This window comes from Bos taurus, chromosome 5, assembly GCF_002263795.3.
Source record: "Bos taurus isolate L1 Dominette 01449 registration number 42190680 breed Hereford chromosome 5, ARS-UCD2.0, whole genome shotgun sequence".
NCBI classification, from domain to species: Eukaryota; Metazoa; Chordata; class Mammalia; order Artiodactyla; family Bovidae; genus Bos; species Bos taurus.
Window position 1 is genome coordinate 43,627,257 of NC_037332.1, and position 13,695 is coordinate 43,640,951.

At 38.8% G+C, this 13,695-nt stretch overlaps 1 protein-coding gene across 2 annotated transcripts in view; it reads right to left on the minus strand.

Annotated features, from left to right (window-relative positions):
- The window catches only part of MYRFL (myelin regulatory factor like), a 140,228-nt gene that overhangs the window by 110,565 nt on the left and 15,968 nt on the right, over positions 1-13,695 (minus strand).

Genomic DNA, 13,695 nt, shown 5'->3' on the forward strand with positions numbered 1-13,695 from the left:
TGGACACCTTAGCTTTGACAAAGGAGGCAAAAATATACAATGGAGAAAAGACAATCTCTTTAACAAGTGGTTCTGGGAAAACTGGTCAACCACCTGTAAAAGAATGAAACTAGAACACTTCTAATACCATACACAAAAATAAACTCAAAATGGATTAAAGATCTAAATGTATGACCAGAAACTATAAAACACCTAGAAGAAAACATAGGCAGAACTCTCTGACATAAATCACAGCAAGATCCTCTATGATCCACCTCCCAGAGTGACGGAAATACAAGCAAAAATAAACAAATGGGACCTAATTAAACTTAAAAGCTTTTGCAAAACAAAGGAAACTATAAGCAAGGTGAAAAGACAGCCTTCAGAATGGGAGAAAATAATAGCAAATGAGGCAACTGACAAAAAATTAATCTCAAAATTATACAAGCAGCTCTTGCAGCTCAATACCAGAAAAATAAACGACCCAATCAAAAAATGGGCCAAAGAACTAAACAGACATTTCTCCAAAGAAGACATATAGGTGGCTAACAAACACATGAAAAGGTGCTCAACATCACTCATTATCAGAGAAATGCAAATCAAAACCACAATGAGGTACCATCTCTTGCCGGTCAGAATGGCTGCTATCCAAAAGTCTACAAGCAATAAATTCTGGAGAGGATGTGGAGAAAAGGGAACCCTCTTACACTGTTGGTGGGAATGCCAACTAGTATAGCCACTATGGAGACCAGTGTGGAGATTCCTTAAAAAACTGGAAACAGAGCTGCCATACAACCTAGCAATCCCACTGCTGGGCATACACACCAAGAAAACCAGAATTTAAACAGACATGTGTACCTCAACATTCATCGCAGCACTGTTTACAACAGCCAGGACATGGAAGCAACCTAGATGTCCATTGGCAGACAAATGGATACGAAAGTTGTGTCACATATACACAATGGAATATTACGCAGCTATTAAAAAGAATGCATTTGAGTCAGTTCTAATGAGGTGGATGAAACTGGAGCCTGTTATACAGAGTGAAGTAAGCCAGAAAGAAAAACACCAATACAGTATATTAATGCATATATACAGAATTTAGAAAGATGGTAATGATGACCCTATATACGAGACAGCAAAAGAGACACAGATATAAAGAACAGACTTTTGGACTCTGTTGGAGAAGGTGAGGGTGGAATGATTTGGGGGAATAACATTGAAACATGCATATTACCATAGGTGAAACAGATCGCCAGTCCAAGTTAGATGCCTGAAATGGCACTCAAAGCCAGTGCACTGGGACAACCCAGAGGGATGGGATGTGGAGGGAGGTGGAAGCGGGATTTAGGACATGGGGGATACATGTACACCCATGGCTGATTCATGTCAATGTATGGCAAAAACCACCACAATATTGTAATTAGCCTCCAATTAAAATAAATTAATTAATTTAAATTAAAAAAAAATTCAGGTCAAATCTCAGCAACTGGACTGATGGCTGACTCTGACAAGATGAAATTTAGTAGGTTAAGCATTCAGCTTTCCATTGATTTTCTCCATTATGTAAATATGAGATGGGGAAACCTGAATTTTGAGTAAATGGATGATAGAAACATCAATTTAGTCTTGTCATCATGAAGAAGTATTGGGAAAACAAAGAAACAAATTTCCTCCTGAAATCATTGAGGACAGAACTGGGAGAGTAAGTCCCTGTTCCTGTAGGCACAGGTCCAGTATTAATGACCTGAGCCCCATACCTTAAGAGGAATGCCCACAAATTAGGATGTCTGAATGAGAGCCAATAAAGTGAGAAAGAATCATAAGTCAAGCCACATATGAGATGCTCAATGGAGAAAAATATGAATAATAACATATATAAATAATAAAATAATAATAAACTTGGTAAATTTGCTGAGCACGTTTTATGTACCCATACCATGCAAAGAATTTTACATTTACTTTCTCACTCATTCCAAACAATAATTTTATTCTGCCAGATAGGTACAAGTATTATTCCTGTTTTTCAGAAGAGCAAATAGTCTCAGGAAACTTAAGTAACTTGCTCAAGTTGCAATAACACAGTTGTCATTGCAGGGGTTCTTTTTTTTTATGGCAGGGGTTCTTATTGCAGTGTTTTCTACTATAATATAACATACATGTTCCTGAATAAACTTGGTTTCTGCAAAATCATGTGAAATAATGAATGAGTATGGGATAAACCACTCAAAAGCTAATAAAAACAAGAACACTCCTAGTAAAAATTTAAAGGACACATCAAGTTATAATTCATACAGTTAAGTACTTCAGAAAACACAGGGATTCACCCTTTATAAAAAGGTTGTTAGAAGGAAGAGTTGTGGCCACTGAATGTTGAGGGAAGAGAAGAGGGAGGAGGCAAATGAAATTAGGATAGCTGGTTTCCATCACCTGCATTAATGCCTACCCTTCCTGGGCTCAAGGACTCTCCTTTGTCTGAACACATTAAGCTTCTGTTAGGAGGAAAAAAGGTAGAGTGTCTGCTGTTTACACCTTAGAAATATAGTTCTTTCAGCATTAACAGTGTTACAATGCCACGTGACTGTGTCCTGAATTGCTTTTTTCACAAACTCAGCGTTGTTCAGTGTAAATAATAAATGATGGCTGATTGGCTCAGTACCTTTGGAGATCTGTCCTTGTGGCACAGCCTCTGGTAGAATCATCTAACAATTCACAGGATTCAAGGTAGGAGAGGGAACTGGTCTGTTTACTCAGTTTTCATGACAGTATTTCAGTGTCTTCACTAGCTGATTATCAAGCTCATACTTCTTCTCCTTTAAAATTAATTATTTGAAATATAAATTAAGCAAGATCCTCTGGCCTTTCTGGCAGCCTGGGGATCTGTTTTTCCAGAAGCCTTCCAGCCATTCAGCATGAGTATTAAACTTTTATGCTGTGTCCATTTTCTCTTCAACAGCACATACTAATGTTAATACATACAGGAAAAATAAAACAAAAGAAGAGAAATAAAACACAATCAGCATGTTAACCATATTAATTTAACTGTGGAAGACAAATTTGGGAAACAGAAACCAATCACATTTCTTTTAAGTAGTATAGGAATACAACAAGGACTCTGTTTTATGTCCAAGATTTGAAGAATTATTGCTGTGGTTTATTCTATGCGTGCATGTGTTGGTCATGTCCAATTCTTTGCAACCCCGTGGCCTGTAGCCTGCCAGGCTCCTATGTCCATGGAATTTTCCAGGCAAGAATACTGCAGTGGGTTGCCATTTCCTCCTCCAGGGAATCTTCCTGGCCCAGGGATAGAACTTGTGTCTCTTGCATCTCCTGAATTGGCAGGTGGATTCTTAACCAACTGTGCCACCTGGAATTCCTGGTTTTTTCTAATAGAAAGTCTAATTCTACCGAGGGTCAAAATAGAGGAGGAAGGGAAAGCAGAAGGAAGAAGAAGGAGAAGGATGAGGAGGAAGACACCCCAAAGGAAGCAGAGCTAACCCACAGTCAACAGGAGGGTTGACTCATCTACAAATCAATGCCCCCTGGGCCTACACTGCACAGATTCAGGAAAATGTGACCAGGAAGCTGCTTGTCCCGTGGCTTTCAGTGTTCCTGCCTGTGTCAGCGAAGCCTTCCTTCCTGCCAACCCAGACAAAGGGGACAGCCCAGCAGAGCACGGGCTGAGGACCGAGTCTTTAGCCAGGTGTAGGACAGACTCACGTCCTCTTCAATGCAAGAAATAAAAGAGAGAAATCCAGAAGACTTAGGATCTTGAAGAGAGATCAGGCTCAGATTTGTTGATTTATGGATTTGGCAAATATGGTCAAATGCCCACTACTGTGCCAGCCCCCAGCTGCCGAGGCTCTAGGAATGAAGGAGACATAGTTCCTTACTACCAGGAGTCCACAGGAGATAGACACAGAAAAAGGTAACCCAGGCTTTGACGGGTGAAATGCAAAGTGCCCTGGAATACACGGGAGCCTGACAGGTGGATATTGAAGCAGGGACCCCGAGGGTGAACTAACTGCCGTTAGCCAGGTGAATGAGAAGGGGGAGGGTATTCCAGAAGGAGGGAGCCCCATGTAACCTGGAGGTAAGAAAAGCAGGAGCTTTGGAAAATCACAAGCCAGTCAGACTTGGGTTTAACTCCAGTTCTTGAACCTCTTTGGGTCTGTTTCCTTGTCTAAAAAAGAAGATGGGTTTTACCACCTTAGAGTGTCACTTGCAAACTAAAAGTGATAACATATATAATCCCACTACGAACAGACTGTAGTCAGGCTCCCCTGAACTTTTTTCAGTGAGGTCTATTTCCATGTTTCTCTCTTCATTTTGCAGTTTTAGCAAGAATCCTGATAAATCAGTTTAACCAGAATCCCTTGTCCTTCAGATCTGATCACCCTCGATGTCAACCCAGCCCCTCATCCTCCCCCATCCCCTAGGTCACCATCTGACCGCCCAGCCTACTTTCAGGAAGAATCTCCTTAGGTCAGTTTATGAACAATCTCCCCCCTTACCCTGCTCCCTGACTATAAATTCCCACTTGTGGTATTGGGAGTTGAGCTCAGTCTCCTTCCCTCACTGCAAAATTCCACCCCAGTGGTTATTACTTGCTATAACAGCCCTTCTCTTGAATAAAGTCCTCCTTTATTATGCTTGTGCTTCCCAGCTGGCTCACTGGTAAAGAATCTGTCTGCCAATGCAGGAGACAAGGGTTTGATCCCTGGTTTGGGAAAATCCCCTGGAGAAAGAAATAGCAACCCACTCCAGTATTCTTACCTGGGAAATCCATGGACAGAGGAGCCCAGCAGTCTACAGTCTATGAGAGTGCGAAAGAGTCAGACATGACTTAGAGACTAAACAGCAACAAAACCATGCTTTAACAAGAGGCACTGAATTTTTTTTCTTTAATACTACTAGTGTTTGACACATAATGAATATTCTTTCCCTTCCTATCCCTTCTCTGTTCCTCATCTCCACCCCCAAACACAGGATTTTTGTAACTGGACAGATCTGTTTCAAAGCAACAAGATTCTCTAATCCACCAGGGAAGGAAAAAGAGGATCTTTGTGTCCACATTTTGCCTCTATAGAGTCTCACACACAGAATGCATATGGAGCAAGAGGAGTAACATTCTCAATAATGCTTTTTCACTCTTTTAATATGCATAATGAGACAAATAACCATGCAGATTTAAAAAGCTATTTCCATACATGCTTTTATAAGCTTTTAAAAATATGAATTTTACTAGGGTATTTTACAGGATATTATATTTTTTAAATTCACTTTGGATTTCTAACCTTTACTTACTAATTCAGTTCAGTTCAGTTCACTCAGTCATGTCCAGCTCTTTGAGACCCATGAATCGCAGCACGCCAGGCCTCCCTGTCCATCACCAACTCCTGGAGTTCACTCAAACTCATGTCCATTGAGTCGGTGATGCCATCCAGCCATCTCATTCTCTGTCGTCCCCTGTTCCTCCTGCCCCCAATCCCTCCCAGCATCAGAGTCTTTTCCAATGAGTCAACTCTTCGCATGAGGTGGCCAAAGTATTGGAGTTTCAGCTTCAGCATCAGTCCTTCCAAAGAACACCCAGGACTGGTCTCCTTTAGAATGGACTGGTTGGATCTCCTTGCAGTCCAAGGGACTCTCAAGAGTCTTCTCCAACACCACAGTTCAAAAGCATCAATTCTTCGGTGCTCAGCTTTCTTCACAGTCCAACTCTCACATTCATACATGACCACTGGAAAAACCATAGCCTTGACTAGACGGACCTTTGTTGGCAAAGTAATATCTCTGCTTTTGAATACGCTATCTAGGTTGGTCATAACTTTCCTTCCAAGGAGTAAGCATCTTTCAATTTCATGGCTGCAATCACCATCTGCAGTGATTTTGGAGCCCAGAAAAATAAAGTCTGCCACTGTTTCCACTTTTTCCCCAACTATTTCCCATGAAGTGATGGGACCAGATGCCATGATCTTCGTTTTCTGAATGTTGAGATTTAGGCCAACTTTTTCACTCTCCTCTTTCACTTTCATCAAGATTATCTAGATGTACAAACAATAGAAGTAACTAAAACTTTGAAACCTTTCAAAGAAGTACAGAATACAATTTTGTTATGGGAAGCTCAAAGCCAGCTTCCCAAACCCTGCCAATCCATGGCTGAGTAACCTATTTGAGGTCAGTGGTTACCAAAGTCAGCAGAAAACATTTTTCATACGTATTTTAAAGTGCCCCAGCCTTTTCCAAAAGACAACTGATAGATCAAAGAACCAGTTTTCTTACAGGGAGAACATCACAGAACAGAAGTAAAATGAAAAAAGTTCTCTCCTTAAAGTGAATTTGCAGTGCCCCAACTTCAGAATTTCTTACAAATTTATTATGAAGTTAGCATAAATGCTTTAGACCATTCAAGAACAGACAATAATAACAATTTATTCCTTTTAGCTTTGATTCTATCCCCAATCAAGGAAAGCCCACAAAACACAAATATGGTATTAAGTTTCATTATTCTGTTCTTTTATTTTTTCTAAAAAATGTCGATTTCAAGATCAACATGGAAAAGCTGAACCTTTTGCAATAAAAGGAACTACTCAGTACTTTGTCCTTTGTTGCTTGGCAACTAAAGGCTATAAATGGATTTTATGATTATAAAGGCTCTAGAATTAATGTGAACATGTAAAAGTTGTAATAACTCCATGGGGACAGAAGTATTCCTTTGAAAAAAATGTATGTAGCTTTTACTCGTTCTCATTTCAAAATAAATAGAACAATTTTGTTCCTTCACACTTGTAAATGCTATAATTAAAAATCAATAACTATCATTTACCTCATCATTTCAATATTTTATCATTAATGCTCACAACCCCAAGAGGTAGGTGTTGTTATCCCCATTTCACAGACGGAGAAAACTGAAACTTTAAAATGTTAATTTAGGGGACTTCCCTGCTGATCCAATGGCTAAGACTCTGAGTTCCCAATGCAGGGGGCCTGGGTTCAATCCCTGGTCAGAAAACTAGTTCCCACACGCCACAACCAAGCGTTCACATACCACAGCTAAAGACCTCGCATGCCTCAGTAAAGATTGAACGCCTCAGCTAAGAACTGACTCAGCAAATTTTTTTTAAGTTGAGATGACTTTAAAAAAATGAAAAATAAAGAGTATAAATAGTATGATCCTAATAAACACACCACAAGATCAACACCAAAATGTGAAGACCTGTTATCACTAAATGGTGTGATTAACAGTGATAACTATTTCTTATTTTAGGTTATCTGTTTTTCCCACAACTGTCCATGTATTCAATGTTTAGCTCCCAAGAAATTGTGGAGTCTTCCAGAAGGTGACTTCTAACTCCCAAGTTGAGAAGTTTGACATCAATAACACCAAAGAAAGTGGTGGAGTCTCTGCTCAGAAGCATTTGTCTGAGTAATTTTGTTCCAGGATTCCCTAGAGTTGCTAATAACGCTGGCAGGTCTCAAATGTAGGATGTGTGCGGTGACAGAAGTTAGCTCTGACCTAGTTACAGCACATTTTAAATTCTAATAAAATCGCCTTCACCTTGGGGATCCCAGAATGAAAGAATAAAGGATTTTTTTTTCTTAATGGCAGCAAGCCCATACCTCTTTGTTCTGGATGCTTCATGATAAGGTAACATAGTTTCTAACCACCTTCCAGCATCAGATAGAAGTGTTCAGATAATTATAAGCTGCTTGCATTATCTGGGTGGTTCTTCTTGTCCTTGATGTGTTCTTGTTCCCAGTCTCCTGAAAAGTCTATACTGTTTCCGAACAGAAACAGAGGCAATCTCATCAATAAACAAGGAGCTCCTATCTCTGTGGGATAATTTCAGAAATACTAGGATGCAACATGATGTCTAAAATTCCACCATTAGAGATCAACCAAACCTACCCTTAGAGAAGGTAATCTTTTTGATTCATTTGATCAAAACAAATGTGTTCTATGAAAGTACATTGGAAACAAAACGCTTTAGAGATGTCAGGTGGCATCAGATCTTTCACCATTTGTACCTTCTGTGAAAGCTCAGGTTTTATTGGGACAGAAGGAAGAGGGAATAAGGATGCTAGTTTGTGAGAGGTGAGAAAGTGGTGGTCCTAAAGTGAATGAAAGACAAAGATTGAGAGACTGGTCAAAGACACCCTTTACCCACAAGACTCTCTGTCAGGGCCAGCCCTCTACACTGAATTCAGTTGCTCAGAGCTTCTGATTCCAACCACAGGAATTCAGAAACATCAACCAATCAGAGTTGGTTTCACTTTTGGAGAAGTAATATACAGGAATCATTTGAGACATTTATGACTTTACCTTTGGTAATAATGGAATCTGAGGCTTTCCACCAACCGGCAGCATTTTGTATAATCTGCCTCTGTTTTATTCACTGAACCTTTATGCTGTGTGTGTGTTAGTCACTCAGTTGGGCCTGACTCTTTGAGACCCCATGGACAGTCACCCACCAGGCTCCTTTGTAGATGGGATTTTCTAGGCAAGAATACTGCAGTGGGTTGCCATTCCCTTCTCCAGGGGATCTTCCCAATTCAGGGATCAAACCTGCATCTCCTGCATTGCAAGCAGATTCTTTACCATATGCTAGTTTTCTTCTTCTCATATCTGAACTTACCAGATGCTCTGAACCTAGAGTTTAAACTCCTGAGTAGAATAATCTTCATCCATTTATTCTATAAGTATTTCTGTCTACTGTATGCTGACACCATATAGGCACTTTTCCAAGCTACATTTCTCTTGTCTCAACAATTCTCCCAATGCCTTGGAGACTTGATGACTTTGATGCCTTTCTAGACGCCTTTCTAGATGTTCTATCTGGGGTCAGTCCCTTGAGTCACTGCTTTTCTGCTCCAGAGTTTTCAGCATTTTCTTCACTTCCAAGAAAACTTAGCACCTCCATAATATTCCTGTACAACTCATGGGTAGTAGATGTTTTTGCCTAAATCACTACCACCCTACTTTAATAATAGGTAATTAGAAATTTAAATCTTAAGCAGAGAGAGGAGGGCAGGAAATATATGGACGCTTGTTTGACAGCAGCTTCCTACAGGGTCTGTTCTTCCTCTTAGATCTCAGGAGCTGTTCAGTGCTTCCTGCACGTGCACAGCTTCTGGTTCTAGGAGATACCTTTCAACCCTCAAACTTCAATAGGTGAGTAGGAGTTTCTTCAGCTAGTTTCCATCTTCTGCTTTTCCATGTGATTCACTCTTAGGAGACTCGGCCCTCCATGTCTGCGAGTCACACATTTGCAGATTTCAACCAACCAAGGATGGAAAATATTTGGAAAAAAAGATCCCAGAAAGTTCCACAAAGCAAAACTTGATTTTGCCACATTCTAGCAACTATTCACATAGTATTTACCTTGTACCAGGTATTATAAATAATCTATAGAGTATTTAAAGTATGATGTACGTAAGTTAATATGCAAATACTATTGCCATTTTATATAAGAGACTTGAGCATTTGTGGATTTTGGTATCAGAGGGACTGGATACTGAAGGACAACTGTATGTAGTTTTCCCATTTCTGCTCAGTCAGGGCAGGAATCTCCTCTTTATTTCATGATAAGCCAACAAGCATTTGAGAACCTACTTCCAGACCCTATGAAGAGGATGAGCTAAATAGCTTCTCACCAACTTAGAAAATTTCTTCTTAAAGATTAAATTAATGAACTATAAAATATTCTCAAATTAGCTTTTATAAACTAAAAGCTAGTTTAGAATAATTTTCTTTTTCTTCATTTCCATGAAAATTCTCAAATTAGCTTTTATAAACTAAAAGCTAGTTTAAAATGATTCCCATGGGAAATAAAAGATGAATCTTGATATCATAGTAGTCCAAAAGAAATACCCATAGGGAAACAAATTTAGAATGTAAGGTCACAGCTATCAAAATGAGTGAAATAAACTGAGGGATGGGATATAACATACTTTATGTCATATTCATTTTTTACCCAGGAGGTTGTAAGAATTAAATGAGATAATGGTGTAAAGTGAATGGAATAGTACTTCAGTTCAGTTCAGTTCAGTTCAGTCGCTCAGTTGTGTCTGACTCTTTGTGACCCCATGAATCGCAGCACGCCAGGCCTCCCTGTCCATCACCAACTCCCGGAGTTCACCCAAACTCATGTCCATCAAGTCGGTGATGCCATCCAGCCATCTCATCCTCTGTCATCCCCTTCTCCTCCTGCCCCCAATCCCTCCCAGCATCAGGGTCTTTTCCAGTGAGTCAACTCTTCACACGAGGTGGCCAAAATATTAGAGTTGAAATCTCAGGACTGATTTCCTTTAGGATGGACTGATTGGATCTCCTTGCAGTCCAAAGGACTCTCAAGAGTCTTCTCCAACACCACAGCTCAAAAGCATCAATTCTTTGGCGCTCAGCTTTCTTCACAGTCCAACTCTAACATCCATACATAACCACTGGAAAAACCATAGCCTTGACTAGATGGACCTTTGTTGGCAAAGTAATGTCTCTGCTTTTGAATATGCTGTCTAGGTTGGTCATAAATTTCCTTCCAAGGAGTAAGAGTTTTTTAATTATATGGCTGCAATCACCATCTGCAGTGATTTTGGAGCCCAGAAAAATAAAGTCTGCCACTGTTTCCACTGTTTCCGCATCTATTTCCCGTGAAGTGATGGGACCAGATGCCATGATCTTAGTTTTCTGAATGTTGAGCTTTAAGCCAACTTTTTCACTCTCCTCTTTCAGTTTCATCAAGAGGCTTTTTAGTTCCTCTTCACTTTCTGCCATAAGGGTTAAGATGCCTAGTAAATGTTCAGTGAACATTATTAATCTGGTTTGAATTTAAGATAAAACAAAATCTAAGTTAACTAACTTAAAACTTGGCAAGTGTTAAAGGATATATATTTTTAAAAATAAAATCATGACTTATACAAATAAAAGATGAACACATGTCAAAGATTTTTATTTACTTAATTAAGGAAATTAAGATGTTAGAACTGTTTCAAGGAATATTCAAACAGCAGATCTAGATCTAGGTATCTAGAAAGATGAACAAAGATAGATAGATGGATAGGTAGATCGATCTATATAGGTATATAGATAGATAAGCAAATAGATAATCTAAGTCTAGCTATGCTATGGAATGAATTTAATAATAATTGGAAACTTGGGTTTTACTGAAGCTGTTGTTGTTTAGTCGCTCAGTCGTGTCTGACTACTTTTACAACCCCGTGGACTGTAGCCCGCCAGGCTCCTCTATCCATGGGATTTCCCAGGCAAGAGTATTGGAGCAAGTTGCCATTTCCTACTCCACTGAAACTCTACTGAAACTATTGATCCCCAAAAGGAGATAATTGATTTACATATCTATAGACAAAATTCATTGCATTGATATCAATCATCTACAACTTACAGAGTTTCAGAATAGCTCTAAAACAGTAAAAGGTGAAAATCCCATAGAATTTGATAGCCCAGAGGACATGACGCAGGCATAGTTTTCTGTGGAAGATACCCAGTAATCTTTTTTTCATCCATGTCAATGTCTTTTACAATTTTTTATGCAAAAAAGAGACTCTAACAGAAGAGTTTTGCAGAATTAAATCCAATGCCCTTTATTTAAGATAACCTATGACATAGTACATTCCAAGTTTGAAGCACTGAGATAATAAAGAAGAAACTAAAAATCTCAATAGTCCTACTGCTAAGAGATAACTACTCTAATGCTTGTAGTGTAATCATCCAGTTGTTACCATGTACATATGCGTGTGTGTGTATATAGTATATGTGCATGCATATGTGTATATACAGTAACTCTTTTCAGGTCAATTTAAATAAACTCTGTCCTAGAAATATATATATATATATATATATATATATAATTATAATATACCAATTTTTAACCCATGTTTCTTCTTTACATCATTAACATTTTCCTTATCATCATCATTTTTACTAACTATAAAATATTCCATTATATAAAAGAACTATAATATATTTAACTAATTCACCACTAATTTAAGTTGTAATCAATTTTTAGTTGTTATACATAAAATAATGTGCCTCTCCTCTGACAACTTTTCTCTTGCAGTGATATCAGCTTTATTAAAAAAACAAATATTTCACATAATATCTGAGCTTCCAGTGGATGTTGGGATCCCTGGAGAACGTGATCCACCTCTTCTGCTTTAATTGATGAGACTACTTATTGCATCATTGGCAGGCAATAAAATGAGGCTTGCCAGTTGCCTAGAATCACTCTTTGTTCTTGTCATTTCCCTGAGACACACAGTAAAGATTTAGCATAATCAGCATGAACTCTGACGTTCAAGGTCATTTAATTCACAATGATATTGTCAGTCCAGATACTCTTTAATACAAAAGTGTTCATAAGGAAAAATATATTATTTAGGATTCAGTTTATTAGAATGAAGAGTTTGAGGAAACGAAAAATTAGCTTTCAGGTGGGTAACAAATTAAGAAAACTTTTCTTGTTTTTCAGACCTTGGTTTTTTATATGAGACTGCACATGGATGGAGAAGCCTGGTGGGCTGCAGTCCATGGGGTCGCTAAGAGTCAAGACACGACTGAGCAACTTCACTTTCACTTTTCACTTTCATGCACTGGAGAAGGAAATGGCAACCCACTCCAGTGTTCTTGCCTGGAGAATCCCAAAGACAGGGGAGCCTGGTGGGCTGCCGTCTCTGGGGTCACACAGAGTGGGACACGACTGAAACAACTTAGCAGCAGCAGCAGCAGCACTTAATTGGAAGGTGATATATAAACAGGAGAACAACATATAACTGGCCCTCCTCATGAGAATAGCATATCCAATTTTGCTGTCCTCATTCTAAGGAATATTTGAGAAAGGAAATCATAATCTAAGGGAAATTCTTCAAAGCCCTACAGGCTTTCAAAGAGGTGATTGTTGGACTTGGCACACAGTCAGTGATAGATATTTGCTGAATAGGTCATAAAAAATTGACAACCAGCCTTGTGATTTTCAAGGGGAGGGGAATCACTTAAATTACTACTTCTATTTTTTTATTTCAAAGTTTACCATCTTTTCAATCTATTCATTCAAATATAATGTAAGAAAACACTGACCATTTTATTCTCTTTCCATGGAGAAATTACTCCTCCCCAGTTAAAAAGTCTCCAAAAGCAGCCCAAGTTTAGTTTGGGCTAAGAAAGATACAATAATAATAATAAGATTTTTGTAACCAGCTAGAGAGAGGATTTGTGGAAACTATATCCCCAAAGACTTCAGAAAATAGCATGAACAAGGACAACATAGTGACCCTATAGGTATGACAGCACTACCAAAAAACAGGTAGACCAGATGAACTTTTCAGGTCTTCTCCAGCTCTGGAACAAAACTAGGTAGGTTTTGTGCTTTTATAAAATGAATGGTTTCTCTAAAATAAAGCAGATATAACTGTAGCTCGGAGCTTTCTCCTCTATTCAAATGAAAGTTGCATAGGATATAAAATCAGGTGACAACAATTGAGCCACACTATTGTACCTACTGTGTGACCCAAGTGGACACATTGGCTTGGACACTGCCGGAGATAGAATATAACGAGATAGATTATAGATCTAAAATAACACAATACTTCTCTAGGTCCTACATTTTCTTGCCCAATCTGGCAAAATTCAAGCCATTGGACCTACTGAACTGTGCCTTCTGATAGTGACCTAGAATCTCACTGTTTCTTTGGTAGAAACACTCT